Here is a 27,664-nt window from a genome sequence, read left to right as displayed (position 1 = left end):
TGTGGCCATTTCAGAGACATGGATAGAGCAGGGACAGGAATGGTTGTTGCAGGTCCCTGGGTTTAGGTGCTTTAGTAAGGTCAGAGAAGGGGGCAAAAGAGGGGGAGGTGTGGCGCTGCTAGTCAAGGACAGTATTACGGTGGCAGAAAGGATGCAAGATGGGGACTCTTCTTCCGAGGTAGTATGGGCTGAGGTTAGAAACAGGAAAGGAGAGGTCACCCTGTTGGGAGTTTTCTATAGGCCACCTAATAGTTCTAGAGATGTAGAGGAAAGGATGGCGAAGATGATTCTGGAAAAGAGCGAAAGTAACAGGGTAGTTGTTATGGGAGACTTTAACTTTCCTAATATTGACTGGAAAGATATAGTTCAAGTACATTGGATGGGTCGTTCTTTGTACAATGTGTGCAGGAGGGTTTTCTGACACAATATGTTGACAGGCCAACAAGAGGTGAGGCCACTTTGGATTTGGTTTTGGGTAATGAACCAGGCCAGGTGTTAGATCTGGAGGTAGGTGAACACTTTGGAGACAGTGACCACAATTCGGTGACCTTTACGTTAGTGATGGAAAGGGATAAGTATACCCCGCAGGGCAAGAGTTATAGCTGGGGGAAGGGCAATTATGATGCCATTAGACATGACTTAGGATGTGTTGGTTGGAGAAGTAGGCTGCAAGGGTTGGGCACACTGGATATGTGGAGCTTGTTCAAGGAACAGCTATTGCATGTTCTTGATAAGTACGTACCAGTCAGGCAGGGAGGAAGGGGTCGAGCGAGGGAACCGTGGTTTACCAAAGAAGTGGAATCTCTTGTTAAGAGGAAGAAGGAGGCCTATGTGAAGATGAGGCGTGAAGTTTCAGTTGGGGCGCTTGATAGTTACAAGGAAGCGAGGAAGGATCTAAAGAGAGAGCTGAGACGAGCAAGGAGGGGACATGAGAAGTCTTTGGCAGGTAGGATCAAGGAAAACCCAAAAGCTTTCTATAGGTATGTCAGGAATAAAAGAATGACTAGGGTAAGAGTAGGGCCAGTCAAGGACAGTGGTGGGAAGTTGTGTGTGGAGGCTGAGGAGATAAGCGAGATACTAAATGAATACTTTTCGTCAGTATTCACTCAAGAAAAAGATAATATTGTGGAGGAGAATGCTGAGACCCAGGCTATTAGAATAGATGGCATTGAGGTGCGTAGGGAAGAAGTGTTGGCAATTCTGGACAAGGTGAAAATAGATAAGTCCCCGGGGCCGGATGGGATTTATCCTAGGATTCTCTGGGAAGCCAGGGAAGAGATTGCTGAGCCTTTGGCTTTGATTTTTAGGTCATCATTGGCTACAGGAATAGTGCCAGAGGACTGGAGGATAGCAAATGTGGTCCCTTTGTTCAAGAAGGGGAGTAGAGATAACCCCGGTAACTATAGGCCGGTGAGCCTAACGTCTGTGGTGGGTAAAGTCTTGGAGAGGATTATAAAAGATACGATTTATAATCATCTAGATAGGAATAATATGATTAGGGATAGTCAGCATGGTTTTGTGAAGGGTAGGTCATGCCTCACAAACCTTATCGAGTTCTTTGAGAAGGTGACTGAACAGGTAGACGAGGGTAGAGCAGTTGATGTGGTGTATATGGATTTCAGTAAAGCGTTTGATAAGGTTCCCCACGGTCGGCTATTGCAGAAAATACGGAGGCTGGGGATTGAGGGTGATTTAGAGATGTGGATCAGAAATTGGCTAGTTGAAAGAAGACAGAGAGTGGTAGTTGATGGGAAATGTTCAGAATGGAGTTCAGTTACGAGTGGCGTACCACAAGGATCTGTTCTGGGGCCGTTGCTGTTTGTCATTTTTATAAATGACCTAGAGGAGGGCGCAGAAGGATGGGTGAGTAAATTTGCAGACGACACTAAAGTCGGTGGAGTTGTAGACAGTGCGGAAGGATGTTGCAGGTTACAGAGGGACATAGATAAGCTGCAGAGCTGGGCTGAGAGGTGGCAAATGGAGTTTAATGTGGAGAAGTGTGAGGTGATTCACTTTGGAAATAATAACAGGAATGCGGAATATTTGGCTAATGGTAAAATTCTTGGTAGTGTGGATGAGCAGAGGGATCTCGGTGTCCATGTACATAGATCCCTGAAAGTTGCCACCCAGGTTGATAGGGTTGTGAAGAAGGCCTATGGTGTGTTGGCCTTTATTGGTAGAGGGATTGAGTTCCGGAGCCATGAGGTCATGATGCAGCTGTACCAAACTCTGGTACGGCCGCATTTGGAGTATTGCGTACAGTTCTGGTCGCCTCATTATAGGAAGGACGTGGAAGCTTTGGAACGGGTGCAGAGGAGATTTACCAGGATGTTGCCTGGTATGGAGGGAAAATCTTATGAGGAAAGGCTGATGGACTTGAGGTTGTTTTCGTTAGAGAGAAGAAGGTTAAGAGGTGACTTAATAGAGGCATACAAAATGATCAGAGGGTTAGATAGGGTGGACAGCGAGAGCCTTCTCCCGCGGATGGGGGTGGCTAGCACGAGGGGACATAGCCTTAAATTGAGGGGTAATAGATATAGGACAGAGGTCAGAGGTGGGTTTTTTACGCAAAGAGTGGTGAGGCCGTGGAATGCCCTACCTGCAACAGTAGTGAACTCGCCAACATTGAGGGCATTTAAAAATTTATTGGATAAGCATATGGATGATAAGGGCATAGTGTAGGTTAGATGGCCTTTAGTTTTTTTTTTCCATGTCGGTGCAACATCGAGGGCCGAAGGGCCTGTACTGCGCTGTATCGTTCTATGTTCTATGTTCTATGCTTAACCTAACATTTTCCACTAAGGAAAGACAGAGTGACAGAAGATTCTGAATACAACCACAGGTACTTTGAAATCTAGAATGCACCATAACTGTGAGAAGGTATGAATACATCCCAGTGAGAGGAACTAACATTACATGGAACATGGATGGATTCTGCAACATCCTTGCACTGGGAATGAGCCTCAAAATGCACCTTATAAATGTACTCAAACAAACAGTTTATTCCAGATAATACCTGGTCATCAGCTGGTCACCACCCTTCCCTGTCAACAGGGGTAACGGTGGCTGCTACAACACCTGTTAGTGATAAGCTCTGTAGCCCCTGTCTTGTTTCCCCCGGTGGGGTCTGCTGTGGATCTCCTCGCTGGGTGGGCCGTGTGTTATCCCGTCAGCAGGGTAGCAACTGGTTGTGTGGTGGAGACAGCTAACATGTGTTGTCTGTCACCTCCATGCTTAGAGGCTTGTGTGTGGGGCGGTCCTACACATGGGGGTGAGCGAAGGAAGTGTGTGTTTGGTGGGACCTTAGCTGCAGTGTGATGTGGGCCTGGGTGTAACACAAGTTGTGACAGCCAGCAGATCAGGTTTCCTGGCTCAGGGCAGGCTGGATAGGAGCAGTGGCATGGTGGAATGCAGCGCTTGGAGACATCTCATGATCCTGAGGGGTGGGCTAGCTGATAGTGTCACTGGGGAGGCTTCTGCTTTGAGAGGGGCTGTGTGCCAGGGAGGGTGCCAAATGCTACAGTGCACGTGGCCATTATTTGGTGTGAGCTCTGCTAATTCCCTGTTTCCTCTGCGTTTCTGAGGAGTGCCAATACCTGATGGGCCAGTGATTGAGCTTGGCCACACCCAGGCTGGGGTCTGATGGTTCCCAGGGGATGGCCTCGGTGGCTTCCTAAATGACCTGAGGCTCTCTGAGTATTTACAAGACACAGCGAGCAGTCAGCAGAGTGAACAGCCAGGGGCCTGTAAGTAGCACCAAAGGGGTGCATTTAAATAACATATGGCAGCAATGGTGGTCTGAGCCAGGCGGCCCCAATCCCAAGGGGGGACACGCTGAGTGCACGGAGACCCTCACTAACGCCGCCAGTGGGGGACCGGAGCATCGTACCGGAATCGGTGCCAGGCACAAATTCCGATTTTTGCTTCACCCAGTATTCTCCGCCAGATTGCGATTCGTGGTCCCCGCGGTGGGCAGCGGAGAATCCAACCCAATAAAATTCTGATGCTATCCTGCAATGCGTACTTAGATAACACTGTAAAATGTGTTTTCCAGCCGTGTGCCACAGTGTCAGTTCTCAGAATAATCTGTAACATACCATAACTCAAAATGTGCATGAAGTTTCGCCGGCGTGGTAACAGTGGTGTTTTATGACCAAAAAAACAATGCAGGCACGCATCATAGATCCCCCCGTCTTGGGGGGGGGGGGCTGCTAACAGCAAGGCATTATAGAGCTCCCGGCTCTAGCTGCAGATACGGCCAGAGAATTGCCGGGTCCGTGGTCGCGCCGTGCAAGATGGCGCCGGTCGCTCACAGCCCCAGCCTGCCAAATAGTGACCCCAGCCCCCACCACAGCACCCCCCCCCCCCCCCCCCCCGCCCACAGATCGTCCCCCCCCCCTGACTGTGACGGCACTGGACTTAGTCCACAGCCGCCACGGCGAGTTCCGGAAAATAAATACCATGAGTGACTGACACAGTCGGGAACTTGGCCCATCGGGAGCGGAGAATCGGGGGGAGGGCCTCAGGTAAAGGTCTGAGGCTGTCCCGCGGCGTGTGGCGGACTCCTGGAGTACGCTGTTTTGGAGGGGGTGGCGTATCGTAAAAGCGGCACCGCCCCCGATGCTGGCGCCAACGTGGATTCTCCGGCCGATCACCGAACGGAATTTCAGCGTTGGAGATTGGAGAATCCTGTCCATGGGCCATTTAACACGAGCGGGTGACTCTGAACTTGGTACTCATTTTTCAAATTGTCAACTCGGTTGTAATCAGTAATGTGTTAAGAAATAATGTACTATAATACAGTACAAGGATTTTCTTTTCTTACTTTAGAATACCCAATTCTGTTTTTCAAATGATGGACTATTCAGCTTGGCAACTTCACCTGGGATGTGGGGGTGTGACCCATGCAGACTGATTTGATTTGATTTGTTATTAGTCACATGTATTGGTGTACAGTGAAAAGTATTGTTTCTTGCATGCTGTACAAACAATGCGTACCGTACATAGGGAAGGAAGGAGAGACTGCAGAATATAATGTTACAGTTATAGCAAGGTGTAGAGAAAAGATCAACTTAATACGAGGTAGGTCTATTCAAAAGTCTGATGGCAGCAGGGAAGAAGCTGTTCTTGTGTCGGTTGGTACGTGACCTCAAACTTTGGTATCTTATTCCTGACAGAAGGAGGTGGAAGAGAGTATGTCCGGGGTGCGTGGGGTCCTTAATTATGCTGGCGGCCATTCTGAGGCAGTGGGAATTATAGATAGAGTCAATGGATGGGAGGCTGGTTTGCGTGATGGACTGGGCTACATTCACAACCTTTTGTAGTTTCCTGTGGACTTGGGCAGAGCAGGCTCCATACCAAACTGTGATACAACCAGAAAGAATGCTTTCAATGGTGCATCTGTAGAAGTTGGTGAGGGTCATAGCTGGTATACCAAATTTCCTTAGTCTTTTGAGAAAGTAGAGTCATTGGTGGGCTTTCTTAACTATGGTGTCGGCATGGGGGTCCAGGACAGGCTGTTGTGATCTGGACACCTAAAAACCTGAAGCTCTCAACCCTTTCTACTTCATTCCCATTGATGCAGGCAGGGGAATATTCTCAACTACGTTTCCTGAAATCGATAACAATCTCCTTCGTTTTGTTGACATTGAGGGAAAGATTATTGTCGTCGCACCAGTTCACCAGATTCTCATTCCTGTACTCTGTCTCATTATTGTTTGAAATCCGATCCACTACGGTGATGTCAGCAGCAAATTTGAAAATCGAGTTGGAGGGAAATTTGGCCACACAGTCATAGGTGTATAAGGAGTATAGTAGGGGGCTGAGGACACAGCCTTGTGAGGCACCGGTGTTGAGGATGATCATGGAGGAGGTGTTGTTGCCGATCTTTACTGATTGTGGCCTGCGGGTTAGAAAGTTTAGGATCCAGTCGCAGAGAGAGGAGCCGAGGCCAAGGCCATGGAGTTTGGAGATGAGTTTCGTAGGAATGATGGTGTTGAAGGCTGAGCTGTAGGCGATAAAAATAGGAGTCTGACAACAGGTGTCTTTTCTATCCAGGTGTTCCAAGGTAGAGTGTAGGGCCACGGAGGTGGCGTTCCGGGAGAATGTGCAAACTCCAGATGGACAGTGACCCAAGGCCAGGATCGAACCCGGGTCCTTGGCGCCATGAGACAGTACGAGGAATTAACTTTATCATAGCGTACTGTCACTAAAATGTCACGAATTAGAGTCCCAGATCTAGCAGTTATTGTTGGGGGATAAAAGTGCACAAATTTGTAACATTCTCGACATTGATGCGAAGCAGAAGGTAATCCTCCTGACTGAATGCTGACACTTAGCGTCACCCAGTGGTCCCTGAGACTAAAATATTTGATGAGCAGGTGGACCTGGTACAGAACAATTACGACCCAATCCCTCCAACGTTATCATTTTAATACTGCTGGGAGAACACTAGGGGAGCCCAGTACAGAATTTCTCAATAGATTGTGGAAGGGAGCTGAGCACAGCGAATGTGGCCCCTTCGCAGAGGGTGGTGGGTGCCTGGAACGCTTTACCAGCGGAGGTGGTAGAGGCGGGCACGATAGCATCATTTAAGAGGCATCTAGACAGGTATATGAACGGGCGGGAACAGAGGGAAGTAGACCTTGGAAAATAGGAGACAGGTTTAGGTTGTTGCTCGTTCTGGGTGAGTGTGCTTAACAATCAATTTGGCTCTGTTTCGTTACTTAACTTTGGAGTCGCCAGGTATCGTTAAGATACCGCCACAAGTTTCAAGGTCAAGTTCAAAGCAATAAAACCATACACCAATTAGTAAGTTCAAACAAATGAGTTTATTATAATACAATTATAAACTACTCATGCACACGCTAAGATGACTAAACTATTCCAACCACTAAATAGACTAATACTTATCTGAATAAGGAACTGCCGGATCAGGGGACAATAGCCTCTTGCTCTGCACTGGGTCCGCAGACTTCAGGTTGGTACGGGTTAAAAGGGGTCAGGAGTGTCTATCTCTGGTAGCGATCGTTGTGAGACACTTACTTGCTGGCGGCTGCTGTCCGAACCTCTCCTCTCTCTTGGTCAAGGTCTTCTTCGGTAAAAAGCTGGTCGAGAGGGCTGGTCAAGAGAGGAGGGCTGGTTGAGAAGAACAAACTGAGTTTGGGACCTGTCTTTTATAGGTCTCAGGGCTTCGCGCCCATTTGGGAGGACCCTCTATCTGCTGGGGATCGATTGGGTCTCTTCCCAATCGATTTGTTTGAATCACCCCAATACTGAGGCTGTCCCTCGGCTACTGGGCGGGCCTTCAGGTGCTTTGTCTTCGAACCCCGCTGATGCCGGGGTGTCTGGCTTCCCATACAATGTTGCAATCACTTCCCTATTTGTGTCCTTTGTCCCTGGGATCGTTTCATTACTATGCTAACTGTCCCGGAGATTGCCTCATTAGTATGCGGAATGTTCATTTTGGTGCTGTCTGCTCTCTTAGCAGACAGAATACACAGTAGCTTGTTGCAGCCTGCTTGTGCTGCAAACTTTGTACATTTTACCCTGCAAGCTTTGCGTTCCTCCATTTTGTTTTGAGGGAATGGCCAACTTCGGTGGCTACAAGGTAAAGGATCTGGATCGGCGCAGGCTGGGAGGGCCGAAGGGCCTGTTCCTGTGCTGTAATTTTCTTTGTTCTTTGTTCTTTGTTCCCTGACTGAGGTGCTGCACAATAGACTGGTGTGTGGGATTAACAACGTCACAACCCAAAATAATTTTCTGGCGGAGTCCAATTTAGGCCTGGAAAAGGCCACTGAAATAGCCTTGGCCCTGGAGAATGCTGAAAAAGGGGCTCAGGAACTTCAAGGGATGCTGGACAGCTGTGCCCTCTGGTTGGGGGGTGTCCTCGCATAGAGTAGCCTCGTTTCCGGCGAAGGGACCCACATGCACCACCTATTATCAACCCTATGTTCCGTAGGGACGCTCTGGTGGCCTAAGAAACAGCAGGATGACCCCAGGTGAACCTAGAAAACCTCTCTGGAGGAATGCAAGTGTCAGCCGCTGGACTGTGCTGCAGGAAGACATGACCTAGGTAAGGCTACTGGAATTGGTAATACACATACCATCCTGGCAAGATGTCAAAGCCACCTCAGGTCCATATCTTACACGTGTACTGGCTCTCAGAGGAGGAAACAATGCAGTTCAACTGCGTAATCACAACTAACATCATCCCAATAGGACAAGGCTGCATTACAACGGTCATTTCTTACAGATGGAGGGAGATACAGGAGCTACCATCTCTGCCATTGGGGAACAGATATTCTATCGCCTCTGAACAGATATTCTGCCATTAAGCCTAAGGCCAAACTAGCCACATATACAGGAGAATCTTTTAAAATTCTGGGAACCACCCTACAGCAAACAGCCTAAAACAAAAGTAAAACGCTGACAGACAGCCCAGCTCCACCCAAACTCTGACATCACTGATAAACACCCATTTCTTAAAGGTATATATTTCTTAAACACCCATTTCTTAAAGGTACTCTCACATGACACCTCCCACCAAGAAAAAAATATAAACCATCAACTTCAAGACAGTTTCATTTTTCACCTTTTCACCTAGACAGCTGTCGACCTGACTGCCATTCATAGTCGTGTGAGGGTCAGGACCAAGTCCCATGGGCAGGGATTGATTCCAGACGATCCGACTGGACTGGCTGGAAATTTCTTAATTGGGGATCGATGGATGATGAGGTTATATGGCGGCATGATGGCCAAGTGGTTAGCACAGCAGCCTCGCAGCGCACGGATCCGGGTTCAATTCCAGCCTTGGGTGACTGTCGCTATGGAGTTTGTACATTCTCCGTGGGTACTCCCATAGTCCAAAGATGTACAGGTTAGGTGGATTGACCATGCTAAATTTGCCCTTTAGTGTCCAAAAATGTGTAGGATAGGACGGGGAAATGAGCCTAGGTATGGTGCTCTTTCAGAGGATCAGTGCAGACCCAATGGGCTGAATAGCCTCCTTCTGCACTGTAGGGATTCTATAGTTCACTGGGGGATTATTCTGTTGTTATGGGCCAGGGTTTAGAGAACCCCAAGGTTTATCATAGAGTTCACCTGACCCACAACGTTTAATAGATTGTGGTATGGGGAGCACAAGGCTAATTCTACAGCTGTGGTACAGCAGAAATAGAAAGGTATTTTTTTAAAGAAAAACAATGTTTATTCTATGAACTCAAGTTAACCTTTTTTAAAACATACAGTGAACATCTTAGCAACCATTAATTCAAATACAACCCCCAAAGAATACAACACTATGTAATCCTTAAGCTGTCCTTTTAACATCCATAAGACTTAAAAAAAGAACTTTTAACAGAAGCATATAAGGTTAAAGTCACTACTGAGAGCAGTTATTAGTTTTAAATCACCAAAGAATCGATTTACAGTTTTTAGATTACAGAAGAGAAACTCATACACCTTCTGGTTGTGACTGCAGCTATCCAGCTCTGAAAACGACACTAAAACACACCCTACAGCAAACAGCCTAAAACAAAAGTAAAAAGCTGACAGACAGCCCAGCTCCACCCAAACTCTGACATCACTGATAAACACCCATTTCTTAAAGGTATATTTCTTAAACACCCATTTCTTAAAGGTACTCTCACATGACACCTCCCACCAAGAAAAAAATATAAACCATCAACTTCAAGACGGTTTCATTTTTCACCTTTTCACTATCCTTTAAGAAATGCACACAGTAAGTATACTATTTATTTCAAAAAAACAACACACGCAAACAGGTATAATAATATAGTCCATTTTTTTTCGTTCTTCTTACTCCAACTGAAACTGCTTCCGTTCATCACATTCGTGACAAAGCATCGGCTATCACGTTTTCTCGTTCTGCCACATGTCCTATTTTTAAATGAAATGGCTGTAACAATAAACTCCAGAGAAACATTGTTATTCTGGAATCGCTCCAAAACGTCAACGGTTATGATCAGTATATATAATGGTGTCAGACGGATTGCTGGTCACATAAATGTGATAATGTTGCAAAGCCAGAACCAAACTGAACGTCTCCTTCTCAATCGTTGAATACTTTTTCTGGTGAGAATTCAATTTCTTTAAAAAATAACCAATAGGCCGCTCTAGCCCTTCGTCATCGTCTTGTAGAAGCACCGCACCTACGCCCACAACACTCGCATCAACAGCCACTTTGAATGGTTTGGTATAATTTGGGATGACTAACACTAAGCAGTGGTTAATACAGCCTTCAGGCCGTCAAATACCTGTTGACACTGTGCTGTCCTCTGGAATTTGTTACGTTTCTTGAGCAAGTCCGTCAGTGGAGTGACCACACTGCTGAAATTCGGTCCAAATGTCCGGTAAAATCCACTCATACCAAAAAATCGCATTATTTCCCATCGTGTTGAGGGTATTGAAAACTCCTCAATAACTGTTGGTTTCACATCCCTTGTGACCATTCGACCCTGTCTGATTGTATGGCCAAGGAAAGTGATTTGGGCTTTTCCAAATTCACTTTTGGCTAGATTTATCACCAAACCCTCCTTCTGAAGCCGATTGACTAACTCCATCAGATGTTTTAAATGTTCTTCCCATGTCTGGCTGAAAATTACCAGATCGTCAATGTATACCTGAAACAGCTTTGTTAGTTAACTGTTGAAATGTGGCAGGGGCGTTTTCCATGCCAAATGGCATTTTGGTATACCATCTGTAGTCACAAAAGCTGAAATCTCCTTTGGATAAAGGTTCCTGCCAGTAACCTTTAAGTAAATCTAGTTTGGAAATAAAACCTGATTGTCCCACTTTCTCAATGCAATCCTCCAAACGTGGGATAGGATAAGAGTGCGTTCTTGTAACTGCATTAACCTTTCTATAGTTCACACACAACCGTTGGGAACCTCTGGTTTAGGCACCATCACTATGGGTGAGCTCCATTAGCTGCAACCCACTTCAATTATGCCATTTTTAATCATGCCCTCAATCTCTTTGTTAACCTGTGCCAATTTTAAAGGGTTAAGTCTGTATAGATGTTGTTTGATTGGAACAGCATTTAGTACTTCCCAATTTATCTCCACAAACTGGCCCATGTGATATCAATAACTCTTTCAGGTCATTTCATTTTTCCTCTGGAAGGTAACTCAACAATTTATCCCAATTTTTAAGACCATCCTTGTTTTCCCTCCTTCCCTTTCGAAGTACCTTTTAAGCATATTCACATGACACACTTGGTGAGTTTTCCTTCTATCTGGCGTTTTTACCACATAATTCACCTCACTTAATTTACTTTCAATTTGATAAGGTCCACAAAACCTTGCCTTTAAAGGTTCACCTACCACTGGTAACAATACTAAAATAACTCCAACATCCTGCCTGTTCTCCATAACCCTCCATAACTCATAAACAAAGTCAGTCAGTTGATAACAGTTTTGCTGGTCAAGAAAGTCGAGAGAGGAAAATGAGGAGGTTAAGGAGACAAAGCCTTCGTAAAGTTAAGGGAAAAACAAGAAGAGACAATGTGTAAAACAACAAACTAGAATCTTGGGTGCATTGAACCAATTTCTACGAGGTCATCAGATTCGGGTACACCCGACAAAACAACAAGACAAAAGGAATCCAAAAATAGTGACGCAGTTCTCCAACAACAGAAAATAAACGTAACGAATGGATGAAAACACATCAATGGTAGTCAGTGGCTGATACGACCATCAATTCAACCAGAGACACGAGTTGGAGTAAACTGTGGCTTTAATCGGCTTACAACTGAGCCTGCCTGCGACTATGCTGAACTGAATGCGGACTCGCAGGACTGCAGCACTTATACTTCCTGAAGGGGGTGGAGCCGAGGGCGGAGACCTGTACGTGCTCCTCATCTCCCCCTGTGGGCAGAGCCGCGCAACGGCTCACAGATGGAGCCCACAGGGACACAGTAATGTACAGTGTGAATTATAGTGGTTACACATTCACCTCCTGTTAAAAAAATCAAGTCCGGCGGGGGTCACCCGTCACGGGTCTACAACTTCAGTTGGTCCGGCGCCCGAATCGTGCGCTGCCACCGACGAAGCACCGGTGTTGCAGCCGTCTCAGATGGCTGTGGAAGGATGTTCAGTGCGGGTGTGGGGGTGGACTCCGGGGATGGTTCTTCCTGAGCTTCGTTCCTGCGAACCGGTGTGTCGGGCGGAAGGGAGCGCGGGAAGCAAATAGGCGCAGGGGCGTAGGGCATGGGAAGTCGGGTGGGGTGTAGTGTGGGAGGTACATCGGCGGTAGTAGAGCCTGCGGGTGCCAGGTCCCGGAGGGAAACGGTGTCCTGCCGGCCATCGGGGTATTCAACGAACGCGTAGTGGGGGTTCGAGTGCGGGAGTTGGACCCTCTCTACCAGGGGGTCGGTCTTATGTGTCCGAGCGTGTTTTCGGAGGAGGACAGGGCCCGGTGTCCTCAACCAGGGCGGAAGCGAGACCCCCGTAGTATTTCCCCTAGAGAAGGCAAATAGGCGATCATGAGGAGTCTGATTCGTGGCCGTACAAAGGAGGGACCTAATAGCATGGAGCGCATCGGGGAGGACCTCCTGCCAGTGGGAGGTCAGGAGATTCCTGGACCATAGGGTCAGTAGGATGGTCTTCCAGACCATCGCGTTCTCCCTCTCCACCTGCCCGTTCCCCCTGGGGTTATAGCTGGTAGTTCTGCTCGAGGTGATGCCCTTACTGAGCAGGTACTGACGCAGTTCATCGCTCATGAAGGACGAACCCCTGTCGCTGTGGGCATAGTTGGGGAAACCGAACAGGGTGAAGACACTGTGCAGGGCTCTGATAACTGTGTGGGAGGTCATATCGGGGCATGGGATGGCAAACGGGAAACGGGAGAATTCATCTATAATGTTGAGGAAATAAATGTTGTGATTAGTTGAAGGGAGGGGCCCTTTGAAATTGATGCTCAGGCGTTCAAAGTGCAAGGATGCCTTTACCAGGTGTGCCTTGTCTGGTCTATAGAAGTGCGGCTTACACTCCGCGCAGATCGAGCAATTCCTGGTGACGGCTTTAACCTCCTCAGTGGAGAAGGGCAGGTTGCAGGCCTTGATGTAATGGGCGAGCCGGGTGACCCCCGGATGGCAGAGGTCATTGTGGATCGCCTGAAGATGGTTGTCTTGCGCGCTGGCGCATGTGCCGCGGGACAGGGCATCTGGGGGCTCATTGAGCTTTCCAGGACGATATACGATATCGTAATTGTAGGTGGAGAGTTCGATCCTCCACCTCAAGATCTTGTCATTTTTGATCTTGCCCCGCTGCGAATTGTCAAACATGAAGGCAACCGATCTGTGGTCGGTGATGAGGGTAAACCTCCTACCTGCGAGGTAGTGCCTCACGGCTTCCATAATGGCTTGGTCTTCTTTTTCGACTGAGGAGTGTCGAAGTTCGGAAGAGGAGAGGGTTCGGGAAAAGAAAGCTACTGGCCTACCTGCCTGGTTCAAAGTGGCAGCGAGAGCAACCTCTGAGGCGTCGCTCTCCACCTGGAACGGGACAGACTCGTCTATTGCACTCATGGCGGCCTTAGTGATGTCCGCCTTGATGCAGTCGATGGCCTGGCCAGCCTCGGCTGTCATTGGGAAGAGGGTCCCCTTAAATAGTGGGCGGGCTTTGTCCGCATACTGGGGGACCCACTGGGCAAAGTACAAAAAAAATCCGAGGCACCTCTTGAGGGCCTTGAGACAGTGAGGGAGAGGGAGTTGAGGCTCGAGTCCTAGGACTCCGTTTTCCACGGCGTAGTCGAGGATGGCTCGCCTGGTGGTGCGGAAAATGCATTTCTCCTTATTATAGGTGAGGTTGAGCTTTTGGGCGGTCTGGAGAAATTGGTGGAGATTGGCGTCGTGGTCCTGCTGATCATGGCCGCAGATGGTAATGTTATCCAAGTACGGGAAAGTGGCCCGCAGCCCGTACTTGTCCACCATTCGGTCCATTGCTCTTTGGAACACCGAAACCCGTGACGCCAAAGGAGACACGGAGGAAATGGAAGAGGCGGCCTTCTGCCTCGAACGCCGTGTAGTGGCGGTCCTCCGGGCGGATTGGGAGCTGATGGAGTGTGGACTTCAGATCCACCATGGAGAACACGCGATACTGTGCGATCTGGTTTACCATGTTCGCAATCCGGGGCAGGAGGTACGCATCGAGGTGCGTGAATCGGTTAATGGTCTGGCTGTAATCAACCAACATCCGGAGCTTTTCCCCGGATTTGACGACCACCACCTGAGCTCTCCAGGGGCTGTTACTGGCCTCTATGACTCCTTCACGCAATAGGTGCCGAACTTCAGATCTGATGAACACCTTGTCCTGCAGACTATACCTCCTGCTGCGAGTGGCCACTGGCTTGCAGTTGGCAGTGAGGTTAGCGAAGAGTGAGGGGGGGTCGACTTTCAGGGTTGCTAGGCTGCACATAGTGAGTGGGGGCAGGTGCCCACCGAAGCTGAGTGTGAGGCTCCTGAGGTTACACTGGAAATCCAGTCCTAGGAGGAGCGGGGCGCAGAGGTCTGGGAGCATGTACAATTTGAAATTTGTGTAATTGGCGCCTTGTATCGTTAGAGTCGCTGAGGTGCGCCCTTGTATTTGGACTGAGTGCGACCCCAAGGTGAGAGAGATTGTTTGCCGCGTTGGGAATACCGGGAGCGAACAGCGCCTTACCAGGTCCGGGTGAACGAAGCTCTCGGTGCTCCCGGAGTCAAAGAGGCACGGTGCCTCGTGGCCGTTGATCCGGACGGCCATCATGGAGCTGTTGAGGTGCTTGGGCCGCGACTGGTCCAATGTGACGGCACTGAGTTGAGGGTAGACGGCGGCGTGGTTGGCGGTGCTGGAGTGTTGAGTAGTTGAGGCGATGACTGTTTGAGTTGAGTAGCGGGTGATGGCCAAGATGGCGGACCCCGTTGATTGCCCGTGGCGGGCGGCGAGGAAGATGGCGTCCAAGATGGTGGCTCCCATGGATTGCACGTGGCCGGCCGCGTGGGGGAGGATGGCCAAGATGGCGGCCCCCGTGAGTCGCACATGTTGTGCAGAGGCGGAGTCAGCAGACACGCTGCCACGTTACGGGGTCTGCGAGCCTGAGAGTTGGAGGAGCGAGTGTTTGAGTTGGGGTTCGAGTTTTTGAATTTGGCCAGGCAGGCCTTAGCGAAGTGCCATTTTCGCCCGCAGCTGCTGCAGGTCGCGTTGCGGGCTGGGCATTGCTGTCGGGGTGTTGGGGCTGGCCGCAAAAATAGCATGGTAGTCCTCTGTGGTGGGCGGGTGGCCGCGCGGCGCAGGCCTGGGGCAGCCTTTGGTCGGGGGTCCACGACGGGGTCGCGTGATTGGCCGGGAATGCAGTTAGGCTTTGGAAAGCGACCCCTAACGAGGTCGCCAGTTTTACCGTGTCCTCCAGGTCCTGGGCTCCTTTCTCAAGGAGATGCTGCCGCACATAATTGGATCGGACCCCCGCAGCATACACGTCTCGGACAGCGAGTTCCATGTGCTGAGAGGCTGCCAACGGCCTGGAAGTTACAGTCGCGTGCTAGGTCGCACAGATAGTCCAGCGACTCCCCAGGGCGCTGGCGATGAGTCGTGAAGATGTGTCGCGTGTAGATTTCGTTCACGGGCCGCATGTACAGGCGGTCGAGCATCGCGAGGGCCTCAGTATAAGAGTCAGCTTCATTAAGCTGAGTAGAAATACGATGGCTCACCTGTGCGTGGAGGAGACTGAGTTTCCGTTCATCGGTAATGGAGGAGGTCGTCGACGAAGCCAGGTAGGCCTTGAAGCACCGAAGCCAATGCAAAAAAATTTCCTTTGCCTCTGCGGCCTGTGGATCGAGTTCCAATCGGTCAGATTTGAGGGCTGATTCCATCGTAGTTCTTTAAGCAGGGGCAGCAGGGTAGCATGGTGGTTAGCATAAATGCTTCACAGCTCCAGGGTCCCAGGTTCGATTCCCGGCTGGGTCACTGTCTGTGTGGAGTCTGCACGTCCTCCCCCTGTGTGCGTGGGTTTCCTCCGGGTGCTCCGGTTTCCTCCCACAGTCCAAAGATGTGCGGGTTAGGTGGATTGGCCATGCTAAATTGCCCGTAGTGTCCTAATAAAAGTAAGGTTAAGGGGGGGGGGCGCGGTTGTTGGGTTACGGGTATAGGGTGGATACGTGGGTTTGAGTAGGGTGATCATGGCTCGGCACAACATTGAGGGCCGAAGGGCCTGTTCTGTGCTGTACTGTTCTATGTTCTATGTTCTAAGCCGATTAAATTGATACGACCATCAATTCAACCAGAGACACGAGTTGGAGTAAACTGTGGCTTTAATCGGCTTACAACTGAGCCTGCCTGCGACTATGCTGAACTGAAGGCGGACTCGCAGGACCGCAGCACTTATACTTCCTGAAGAGGTTGGAGCTGAGGGCGGAGCCTTGTACATGCTCCTCATCTCCCCCTGTGGGCAGAGCCGCGCAACGGCTCACAGATGGAGCCCACAGGAACACAGTAATGTACAGTGTGAATTACAGTGGTTACACATTCACCACAGTGGCAAAATGCTGGGCTGCTTTTTCTACACTTGTGCCTCTTCCTTCTTATCTCTCTTATGCCTGCACTTGAGGCAGCTTAATAATGGCCAAAGGTGCGCACAATAGGTGGATTAGCCATGCTAAAATTGACCCTTAGTGTCCAAAGATGTGCTGGTTAGGTGGGGTTATAGGGTAATGGGGATAGGGTGGGAGAGTGGTCCTAGGTGGGGTGCTCTTTCAGAGGATCAATGCAGACTGGATGAGCCAAATGGCCTCCTTCTGCACGAAAGAGTTTCTATGATTCTTTGGCCAAAGTTCTGATTTCTGGTCATGTGTTTGTCACACTAATCGAATCACAAATCATAATTTTCTATTCAATGATACTGACTTTTAATGGCAGGTCACTTAACCAGCATTCACTGTGGGACAGAAAGTGTCCTATCCAAACTGCAGGAGCTCCTACCGCAAGTGTAGTGCATGGCTGTGACAGGAGCATGCGCAATGCATACTTAACAAGCAGGAAAGAAACAATTGAGCGCCGTTGTGAAATAGAGCCAGTGGCTGCCTGGGGAGGAATAGAACCAGTGGCTTGGTTACCTGTTTGTCATAGCAACAGACACCCAGGGTAGAGTTCAGAACTACCTGTTTCTGAGGTCTGCTCTGAGTCCTTCCCACTTGACTGGAAGCCAGGCCTATCGATCAGGCTGACTTTGTGATTTTTGAGCCAGTTCATGCTGACTAAAAATGCCACAACAAGACATGAAATTCAGACGAAGTTTGTCCCATGCCTATGTAACCTGCTCAATATCCAGGCCAAGCACAAGGGTTTGCAGATTGGAGACTTTCCCAATGGTTCCTGGGACCATTGACTGCCTACTTTGGGCTTCCATGCACCTCATGTGAACTCTTGAACCGAAAGGGATTCGACTGCCTCAATGTGTAGCGGGCAGCAATCACGATTCCTTCATTCTGTGTTGATCCTCGGTGCCCACACGGAAAGTGGGTGACAAGGGTTAATTACTCATGACTCCAGTCATAACCGACTGAGGCCTACATAGTACACCTATAATGACAGCTGCACTGCCAGAATGAATAATATAGAGCAACATACTTTTTTATATTTGTCATGAGAAATAGGCGTCCCTGTCTCGGCCAACACTTATTGCCCATCCCTAATTGCCCTTGAGAAGGTGGTGGTGAGCTGCCTTCTTGAACCGCTGCTGTAGGTGCACCCATTGTGCTGTTAGGGAAGGAACAGTGACGAAATGGTGATATATTTCCAAGTCAGGATGGTGAGTGGCTTGGATGAGAACTTCGAGCGGTACTGTTCCCATGTGTTTTATGCTCTTGTCCATTTAAAAAATTTATTCAAGGGATGTGGGCGTTGCTGGCTGGGCCTGCATTTATTGTCCATCCCTAATTACCATTGAACTGAGTATATTGCTATACCAATTCAGAGAACATTTAAGAGTCAACCACATTGTCTGTGAGTCTGGAGTCACGTGGAGGCCAGACTAGGTGAGGGCGGCAGATTTCCCTTCCTAAAGGACATCAGTGAACCACATGGGTTTTTATAACAATTGACAATGGTTTCATGGTCATCATCAGACATTTTGATTCCAGATTTTATTGGATTCCAACTCAGAGCATTGCCGCTGGTCTCTGGACTACTGGGGCAGTGACAATACCACTATGCCACCGCCTCGCCCCAGTGATGGAGCACACGGGTTTGGAAGGTGCTGTTGGAGGAGCCTTGGTGAGTTCCTGCAGCTTGTAGATGGTACACACGCCTGACATTTTGCATGGTGGTGGAGGGACTGAATGTTGTAAGTGGTGGGTAGAGTGCCAGTCAAGCGGGCTGCATTGCCCTGAATGGTCCCGAGCTTCTTGAGTGCTGTTGGAGCTGCACTTATCCAGGCAAGTGGAGAGCATTCCATCACACTCCTGACTTGTGCCTTGTGGGAAGGCTTTGGGGAGTCAGGAGGTGATTTGCTATCTGCAGGATGCCCAGCCTCTGAGCTGATCTTGTACTTATTGCTGCCTGGATTGCTCTGAAAGAGCCCTGGTCTACTCAACTGAGCGCATCTGAAGACTGGTAGTTATCTGCTGCCAACTGCACAACCTGAACCTTGCCACTACCTATCAGGTGAGAAACTAAGAAGCAGGAGCATGAGAAAGAGTGGGAACAGTATAAGGAAGGGAGGCTACAACATGGACATTCCCTTTCTGTCTGGGGCCTGTGTGATGAAATCATTAATGAGCAACACCAGTAACTTCTACCACGCCTCCCCATTCACAAACAATGCTACACAATCCTCTCCTGTCCTCTGTCACCGACCATCACATATTCCTCTTACCAACAACACAAAGAAAACTGACAAAAATACACATTCCAATGGAAATTTATGAATTCAGTCATGACTTAATTATACAAAAATAAACGAATCATCCTTAAGCATTTACCCAATGCCTGTCTTCCCTGTATATCCTAGGGCTTTACCAGTATCTGCAAACAGGTGGTGGAAGGTTATTGACCTTCAATTGAAGGACTGCAGATTGCCCTGAAGGTTGACGTTGGGCAACTCTGAATGTAGAAGGCCCAGCTTCAGGCATTGCTGGACACTGATAGGGGTGGAGGCAGGAATATTCTCAGCCTGAGAAATCACAACAGGTTCCTGTTTTATGGAACCATTGCCACTCTTCTGGGTAAGCACCTCGATCTGTTGGGGAAGAGTTTTCCGGACGGCTAAAAAGCCCTGGAAGCCTATTTGAGCAGTGATTTCAGAACCAAGAGGGCAGCAGTCTGAGTTCCACTGTATCTTTCAAATGTGTGATTGAAGCTGCAATGGAAGCTGTGATGTTGGCCATCATGGTAGCTTTTACAGATGGGTGTTTATAGAGGTGATAACCCATTTCATGTTGGAAAGAATGGGCTCCCACTTCTGTCCAAAGTCTTCAGTCAAGTTGTTGCTGGGCATCTCCATGAGCATTGATATTGAGCACATGTTTTCTGGCAGGCATTTGGGTGTGAACACTCATCAGTCTTCTTCAGGGCCTGCCAGCTGGGGCTTCGTTTGGGCGCATCCTCATCTTTGAGTCAGAAGGTTGTGAGTTCAAGCCCATTCCAGGGATGAGATTTAATGAGGCCTCTGGGAGTGGGAGATGCGGCAGGAACTGAAATGTTGGTTTCCTGATAGCAGGTTGAATTAAGATGGTAGTGTTTCAGTTGTGAATCAGGCCTCAGGCCATTCTGTGGCCTTTTTCATATATTTGCATGTCATGAATACTGATGAAAGCTAAACATTTGCGAGGTTAAGCCAACGGTGCACAGGAAACAGGTGCTTCCTATTTCACAACAGCTTAATACAGGTGTGTACCAGGTGAGGGTTTTGATTTGAGGTAAGATGTTATTTGTGGTTAACTCTGCAGCACTGGAATTCAGGATAAGCATCATGTAGCTGGAGGGTGTGATAGCATAAAACCGGGAAGAAAGATTGGTTTCTGGGTCATAATAGTGCATCAATTGGTCAAGATGATGGGGGGGGGGGGGGGGGGGGGGGGGGGGTGGGGTGGGGGAGGGGGGGGTTGGGGGTGGGGGGGGGGGGAGGTTGGGAGAGAGGTAGGGTTCGGGAAGGCAACTGTACCACACAGGGAAGATCTGCATTCAACAAGGGACGGTCAAGCTTGGTGGAAGGCAGGTCGAGGAGGGCTGTGGTGGGATGGGGGGTTGGATGGAGCTGAGGACTGGCAAAGGCAATTCAAGGTTGAACATGGGGAGCAAGCCTCGGGAATGATAAGAGGAAGGTCAAGGATCTCTGAGACTCGGTCAAGGGTGATGGTGGGAAGGTGCAAGGTGATGCTTGAGCTTTAAGTGAAAGATCGAGGGTGAGATAGCAAGAATGGATGACTGGCAGCACCAGGGTCCCACTGGGACATCTCAGTAATGGCATGTTGAGCTGACAGGAAACCAGGTCCAATTGTATAGAGGCCAATGTTCGAAGGGAGGAATCCTTGGTGCTCAGGCAATTCCATTGGTCAGCTGCAGCTGCTATTGGGATAAAGGCCCTGGGCACAGATGGCCATATCCTTGCCTACTTTCTTTACAATGTTCACGCTTTGGATTCACGATGGATCTCTACACCAAATGTTTTTGCAACCCTGAGAGGAGGAGGAATTTGTCAACAGGAGGACTGATACTGAACAACAAAGGAAGCTATAAGCCAATCAAAATGTTACACCAGAGGGTGAGGATGGTCAGGAGGCAGCCAACATTGACACCAATGTCGCCGATTGGCATTGGCATGTCAATGCATGTTCAGAACACACACCAACTACCTTCAAATGTTTGAAAGGCAATGCCAGAGATAGCTATGGATTTCAATGATGTGGAGATACCAGCGTTGAACTGGGGTGGGCACAGAAAGAAGTCTTTCACAACACCAGGTTAAAGTCCAACAGATTTGTTTCAAATCACTAGCTTTCTGAGTGCAGCTCCTTCAACGGGTGAGTGAGGAGGTGGGTTCCACAAACATATATATAGACAAATACGATGATATTTTGAATGCGAGTCTTTGCAGGTAATTAAGTCCACAGGACCTGATGGTGCGACTGGAGAGACGGACAATGACAGGTTAACGAGGTGTGAATTTTCTCAAGCCAGGACAGTTGGTAGGTTTTCGCAAGCCCAGGCCAGATGGTGAATGGTGAATGTAATGCAACATGAATCTAAGGCCCGGGTTTAGGCCGTACTCATGTGTGGGGAACCTGGCTATCAGTTTCTGCTCGGCAATTTTGCGTTGTCGCACGTCTTGAAGGCCTCCTTGGAGAACACTTACCCGAAGATCAGATGTTGAAAGCCCTTGACTGCTGAAGTGTTCCCCGACTGGAAGGGAAGATTACTGCCTGGCGATTGTCGCACGATGTCCGTTCATTCGTTGTCGCAGCATCTGCATGGTCTCGCCAATGTGCCACGCCTCGGGACATCCTTTCCTGCAGCGTATGAGGTAGACAACGTTGGCCGAGTCGCACGAGTATGTACCGCGTACCTGGTGGGTGGTGTTCTCACATGTAATGGTGGTACCCGTGTCGATGATCTGGCACATCTTGCAGAGATTGCCATGGCAGGGTTGTGTGGTGTCGTACTCGCTGTTCTGAAGGCTGGGTAGTTTGCTGCAAACAATTTTCTGTTTGAGGTTGCATGGTTGTTTGAAGCCAGGTAGTGGGGGGTGTGAGGATGACCTTGGTAAGATGTTCGTCCTCATCGATGACGTGTTGAAGGCTGCGAAGAAGATGTCGTAGATTCTCCACTCTGGGGAAATACTGGACGACGAAGGGTACTCTGTCGGTTGTGTCCCGTGTTTGTCTTCTGAGGAGGTCGGTGAGATTTTTGCTGAGGCACGTTGGAACTGTCGATCGATGAGTCAAACGCCATATCCCGTTCGTATGAGGGTATCTTTCAGCATCTGTAGATATCTGTTACGCTCCTCCTCGTCTGAGTAGATCCTGTGTATACGGAGGGCTTGTCCATAGGGGATGGCTTCTTTAATGTGTTAGGGTGGAAGCTGGAGAAGTGGAGCATCGTGAGGTTATCCGTGGGCTTGCGGTAAAGTGAAGTGCTGAGGTGACCGTCCTTGATGGAGATGAGTGTGTCCAAGAATGCAACCGATTTTGGAGAGTCGCCCATGGTGCGTCTGATGGTGGGATGGAACTTATTAATGTCACCGTGTAGTCGTTTCAGTGATTCTTCGCCGTGGGTCCAAAGGAAAAATATGTCATCGATGTATCTGGTGTATAATGTGGGTTGAAGGTCCTGTGCGGTGAGGGGATCTTGTTCGAACTTGCGCATGAAGATGTTGGCATATTGAGGTGCGAATCTGGTCCCCATGTATATTCCCACTCTATCCATGTCCACTTTCTTGTCTACCCCGTCCTAACCCAAGAAACCCATAACCTAACTTGCACATCCCTGGATGCTAAGGGACAATTTAGCATCTCCAATCCATCTAACCTTGGACTGTGGGAGGAAACCGGAGCACCCGGAGAAAACCCATGCAGACACGGGGAGAAAGTGCAAATTCTACACAGGCAATCTTGTTGCAAGATAGATTGTATCGTGCCATCATGTCAGCAGATGCATTGGTTCCAGTATTATCTATTCAGCAATCTGGAGAGGAGGCTCAGCCTCAGATCAGCTGTTATTCATATCTGTGAGTACAGCAATGCTCCCACAGTCTGAACACTGGGACCAGAAAATATAACTTACTGTTGGTTAAAATAATTAACCATGTGAAACTGTGGAGTGTTTCTGTGTAGCTCACTAAATAAAATTCCCTGGGAGGAATATTCCCGCCTTTGGAGATTAAATGGGGTCAAGACCAATAATGGGGTCTGACATCACCTGACTGTCTGCCTGCCTGATCCTTCTAGGAATGTCGTCCATAGCACAGGCATGTCCAGTGGGCCAATCGAAAGGCCTGCAGCATTTTCCTACTGGGAGAGGTGAACGCTGCTACCTTAAGACGGAGAGGCCCTTGGAAGATGTGTTAAATTAAAAATATATATTTTAGTTAAAGCTAGCAGGGTCATAAAGGGTTCTACAATGGTAATACCCCTTGGTCTCGTGCCTAAGTATCCAGTGTGCGCCTAAGCACAAGATGGCAGGCTCATTTAACCATGGGGATATCATACCTAGATACCCAGAAGGATGTGGATGCCTTGGAGAGGGTGCAGAGGAGGTTCACCAGGATGTTGCCTGGTATGGAGGGTGCTAGCTATGAAGAAAGGTTGAGTAGATTAGGATTGTTTTCGTTGGAAAGACGGAGGTTGAAGGGGGACCTGATTGAGGTCTACAAAATTATGAGAGGTATGGACAGGGTGGATAGCAACAAACGTTTTCCAAGAGTGGGGGTGTCAGTTACAAGGGGTCACGATTTCAAGGTGAGAGGGGGAAAGTTTAAGGGAGATGTGCGTGGAAAGTTTTTTACGCAGAGGGTGGTGGGTGCCTGGAACGCTTTACCAGCGGAGGTGGTAGAGGCAGGCACGATAGCATCATTTAAGAGGCATCTAGACAGATATATGAACGGGCGGCAACAGAGGGAAGTAGGCCTTGGAAAATAGGAGACAGGTTTAGATAAAGGATCTGGATCGGCGCAGGCTGGGAGGGCCGAAGGGCCTGTTCCTGTGCTGTAATTTTCTTTGTTCTTTGTTCTTTGTTCTAGATACACCCTGTCCAATCTTGCTTTCCAGCAGTCTCTCTGGCTAATGCTGAGGAGCAGTTACCCTGATGGATTGAAAGCCTCTCTAGCCGAGAATCACTGCAAGTCCTCTCCCTTCATCTGAATTGCTTTTGTGACACTATACAAAAAGCAAAGAAAATTTTCAAATTGATATTCCTGCTCTTACAACGATTAACATGCTCATTTCCCCCTGTTAATTGCCAGTCGGATCTGTGCTGGAAATACAAATTAGCAAAGGAATTTTCAAAAAGCTATTTCTCAAGCAGAGAACTCTTTCATCCAATGATTTTCAGAAGTGTTGACTTCAATAATGAGCTTTGATTGTTCTTCCCAGACATGCTGTCACACAGACGATGATTGCTGCACACTTATCATTTTCGACAGGGCTGCCTCATGCTTCGTTATGCATTCCCAAAACTCTTGTGCCTTATTCCATGAACTGATCTATAAAACCAACAAGATGATGAGATCAAGGTTGAAAGTCAGCCAAAGTAAATTCAGGGAGGAAAAGGTATTACATTTCTTTAGTTTAAAACATTATGGTCAATGCCTATTAATTATGTGTTGAGGGAATTGTTGTCATTGTGGTTTCCTGAAAAAGGTTGATGTTGGATTTTTCATGCCAAGCATTACAAATTCTTACCTTTTTCACTTTGTAGTCTCACTGTAGCTCTCTAAGATTCAATCATGTAAAGCACATGTTTGTTTGGGTTGTTAAATATGGATCTAAACCAAGGTTAAAAACTTGGCCAGCAGGGCTCCCTCGATAGCCCAGTGAGTAAGCGTACTGCATGAACCTTGTGAACCAAGCAAGTTTCAGGTTCAGACCTAGCCTGTGCTTAGTTAGCTGCTGCTTGCAGTTGTTTACAAAACTCAGGGACTGAGGAGAGTAGAGATATTATTGGGCGGTTTCAACTGCACATACATATGGCCATCAAACACAGGATAATCATGTAAAGCACATGTTTGTTTGGATTTGTTGATTTATTGTCACGTGTACCAAGGTACAGTGAAAAGTATTTTTCTTTACACAGCTCAAACAGATCATTCCGTACATGAAAAGAAAATACATAATAGGGCAACATAAGGTACACAATGTAAATACCTAGATACCGGCATCGGATGAAGCATACAGGTGTAGTGTTAATGAGGTCAGTCCATAAGAGCGTCATTTAGGAGTCTGGTGACAGTGGGGAAGAAGCTGTTTTTGAGTCTGTCCGTGCGTGTTCTCAGACTTCTGTATCTCCTGCCCGATGGAAGAAGTTGGAAGAGTGAGTAAGCCGGGTGGGAGGGGTCTTTGATTATGCTGCCCGCTTTCCCAGGCAGCGGGAGGTGTAGATAGAGTCAATGGATAGGAGGCAGGTTCGTGTGATGGACTGGGCGGTGTTCACGACTCTCTGAAGTTTCTTGCGGTCCTGGGCCGAGCAGTTGCCATGCCAGGCTGTGATGCAGCCAGATAGGATGCTTTCAATGGTGCATCTATAAAAGTTGGTGAGAGTCATTGTGGACATGCTGAATTTCCTTAGTTTCCTGAGGAAGTATAGGCGCTGTTGTGCTTTCTTGGTGGCAGCGTCAATGTGGGTGGACCAGAACAGATTTTTGGAGATGTGCACTCCTAGGAATTTGAAGCTGTCAACCATCTCCACCTCGGCCCCGTTGATGCAGACAGGGCTGTGTGTAGTACTTTGCTTCCTGAAGTCAATGACCAGCTCTTTAGCTTTGCTGGCATTCAGCGAGAGATTGTTGTTGTTACACCACTCCAACAGGTTCTCTATCTCCCTCCTGTATTCTGACTCATTGTTGTTCGAGATACGACCCACTATGGTGAGCTTGGCTCTGAGGTTGTTCACAGTTAAATATACTGCAACTATTCACTGATCATACTCACACTGGAAGGACAGCCACCAGATACTGGTACAGTGACCAAGGAACCAAAGCTCTACAAAGTTAATATTTTCAGGAAATATGGAAATTGGTAGAAAACTGTAATATTCCACTCGGGACATACTGGGTGGTAATGCCTGTGCTTCCCTGGGCTCATTGCAGAGGTGAGCTCCCCCACTGGGGCCGGGATCTCAATTAACCAATATATAAAAGGTCAGCCAGAAAGGCACCAACCAGAATAGGAACGTGGTAGGGATCTACCAGGTAGTGTACATATTGTTTGTGTAAATGAAACTGTTCTTATTTTACTTGCCGTGGATTCACCCTACCCTTATTAAACTTAGTTTTCAAAAAAATGTTAGAGAGCCCAATTCATTTTTTTCAATTAAGGGGCAATTAGCGTGCACATCTTTGGGTTACATAGAACATAGAACAGTACAGCACAGAACAGGCCCTTCAGCCCTCAATGTTGTGCCGAGCCATGATCACCCCACTCAAACCCACGTATCCACCCCATACCTATAACCCAACAACCCCCCCTTAACCTTACTTTTATTAGGACACTACGGGCAATTTAGCATGACCAATCCACCTAACCCGCACATCTTTGGACTGTGGGAGGAAACCGGAGCACCCGGAGGAAACCCACGCACACAGGGGGAGGACGTGCAGACTCCACACAGACAGTGACCCAGCCGGGAATCGAACCTGGGACCCTGGAGCTGTGAAGCATTTATGCTAACCACCATGCTACCCTGCTGCTGCTACCCTGCTGCTGTGTGGGCGAAATCCATGGAAACACAGGGAGACTGTGCAAACTCCACATGGACAGTGACCCAGAGCCGGGATCGAACCTGGGACCTTGGTGCCGTGAGGCAGCACTGCTAACCACTGCGCCACCGTGCTGCCCACCTTATTAAACTTTGTTAACTAGTTTGGTGTTGACACTGTGACCTACTCAGCTGAACCACCTCCCTGATTTTCTGGACCTAGTTTTGGATTTCTTTGATTTGCTGTGCCTCTGTTTGGGTGGTCAGATGCGTTTGGCGCCTGTGTTGAAGTTGGGAACCATTATTTTACTCAGTATGGACTTCCTGTGTCCTTATTAATAAAACAAATCTGTTAAACATGATTGAGTTGTTTTTTGTTTATTACTTTATCAGTTACAAAGCCAGAGCTCAGAGTGTGGACAGGGTCAAACCCGTAATCTAGCTCCTTGCCTGCTCCAGAAACCAATTCAAATTGAATCCAATTCATGGTCCCCACAAGAGAGATATACCAGATCCAGGCATTGCACCTGATCGCACACCAATCTTAGCCAAAAGGCCGAGAAGCGATATGATTGGGTTGTTTTTAAGTGCAATACATGTGTGAAGTGGTAGATGGACAAATGCAAAAGGGACCGGGGGCCGGCGTCAATCCCGCCCCTGCCGTGTCCTGAATTCTCCGCCACCCGGGATTCGGCGGGGGCGGGAATCGTGCCACACCGGTCGGTGGGACCCCGCAGCGATTCTCCGGCCTGCGATGGGCCGAAGTCCCGCCGCTGACAAGCCTCTCCCGTCAGCGTGGATTAAACCACCTACTTTACCGGCGGGACTGGCGGCGCAGGCGGGCGCCGGTGTCCTGGGGGTGGCGCGGGGTGATTGGACCCCAGGGGGTGCCCCCACAGTGCCTGGCCCGCAATTGGGGCCCACCGATCGGCGGCGGGCCTGTGCCATGGGAGCACTCTTTTTCTTCTGCCTTCGCCATGGTCTTCACCATGGCGGAGGTTGAAGGGACCCCCTCCCCTGTGCACGGGCCGGTATGAAGTCACCATCCGCTGACGCTCCGGTGCATGCGCGGACTTACGCCGGCCGGCGAAGTCCTTTTGGCCCTGGCTGGCGTGGCGCCAAAGGCCTTTCACGCCAGCCGGCGGAGCGGGAACCACTCCGGCCTGGGCCTAGCCCCTCAATGTGAGGGCTTGGCCCCGAAAGGTGCGGAGACTTCCGCATCTTTGGGGCGGCCCGACGCCGGAGTGGTTCACGCCACTCCAACACGC

This window comes from Scyliorhinus canicula, chromosome 10 (assembly GCF_902713615.1).
Source record: "Scyliorhinus canicula chromosome 10, sScyCan1.1, whole genome shotgun sequence".
NCBI classification, from domain to species: domain Eukaryota; kingdom Metazoa; phylum Chordata; class Chondrichthyes; order Carcharhiniformes; family Scyliorhinidae; genus Scyliorhinus; species Scyliorhinus canicula.
Note: the sequence above shows the minus strand (reverse complement) of the source record.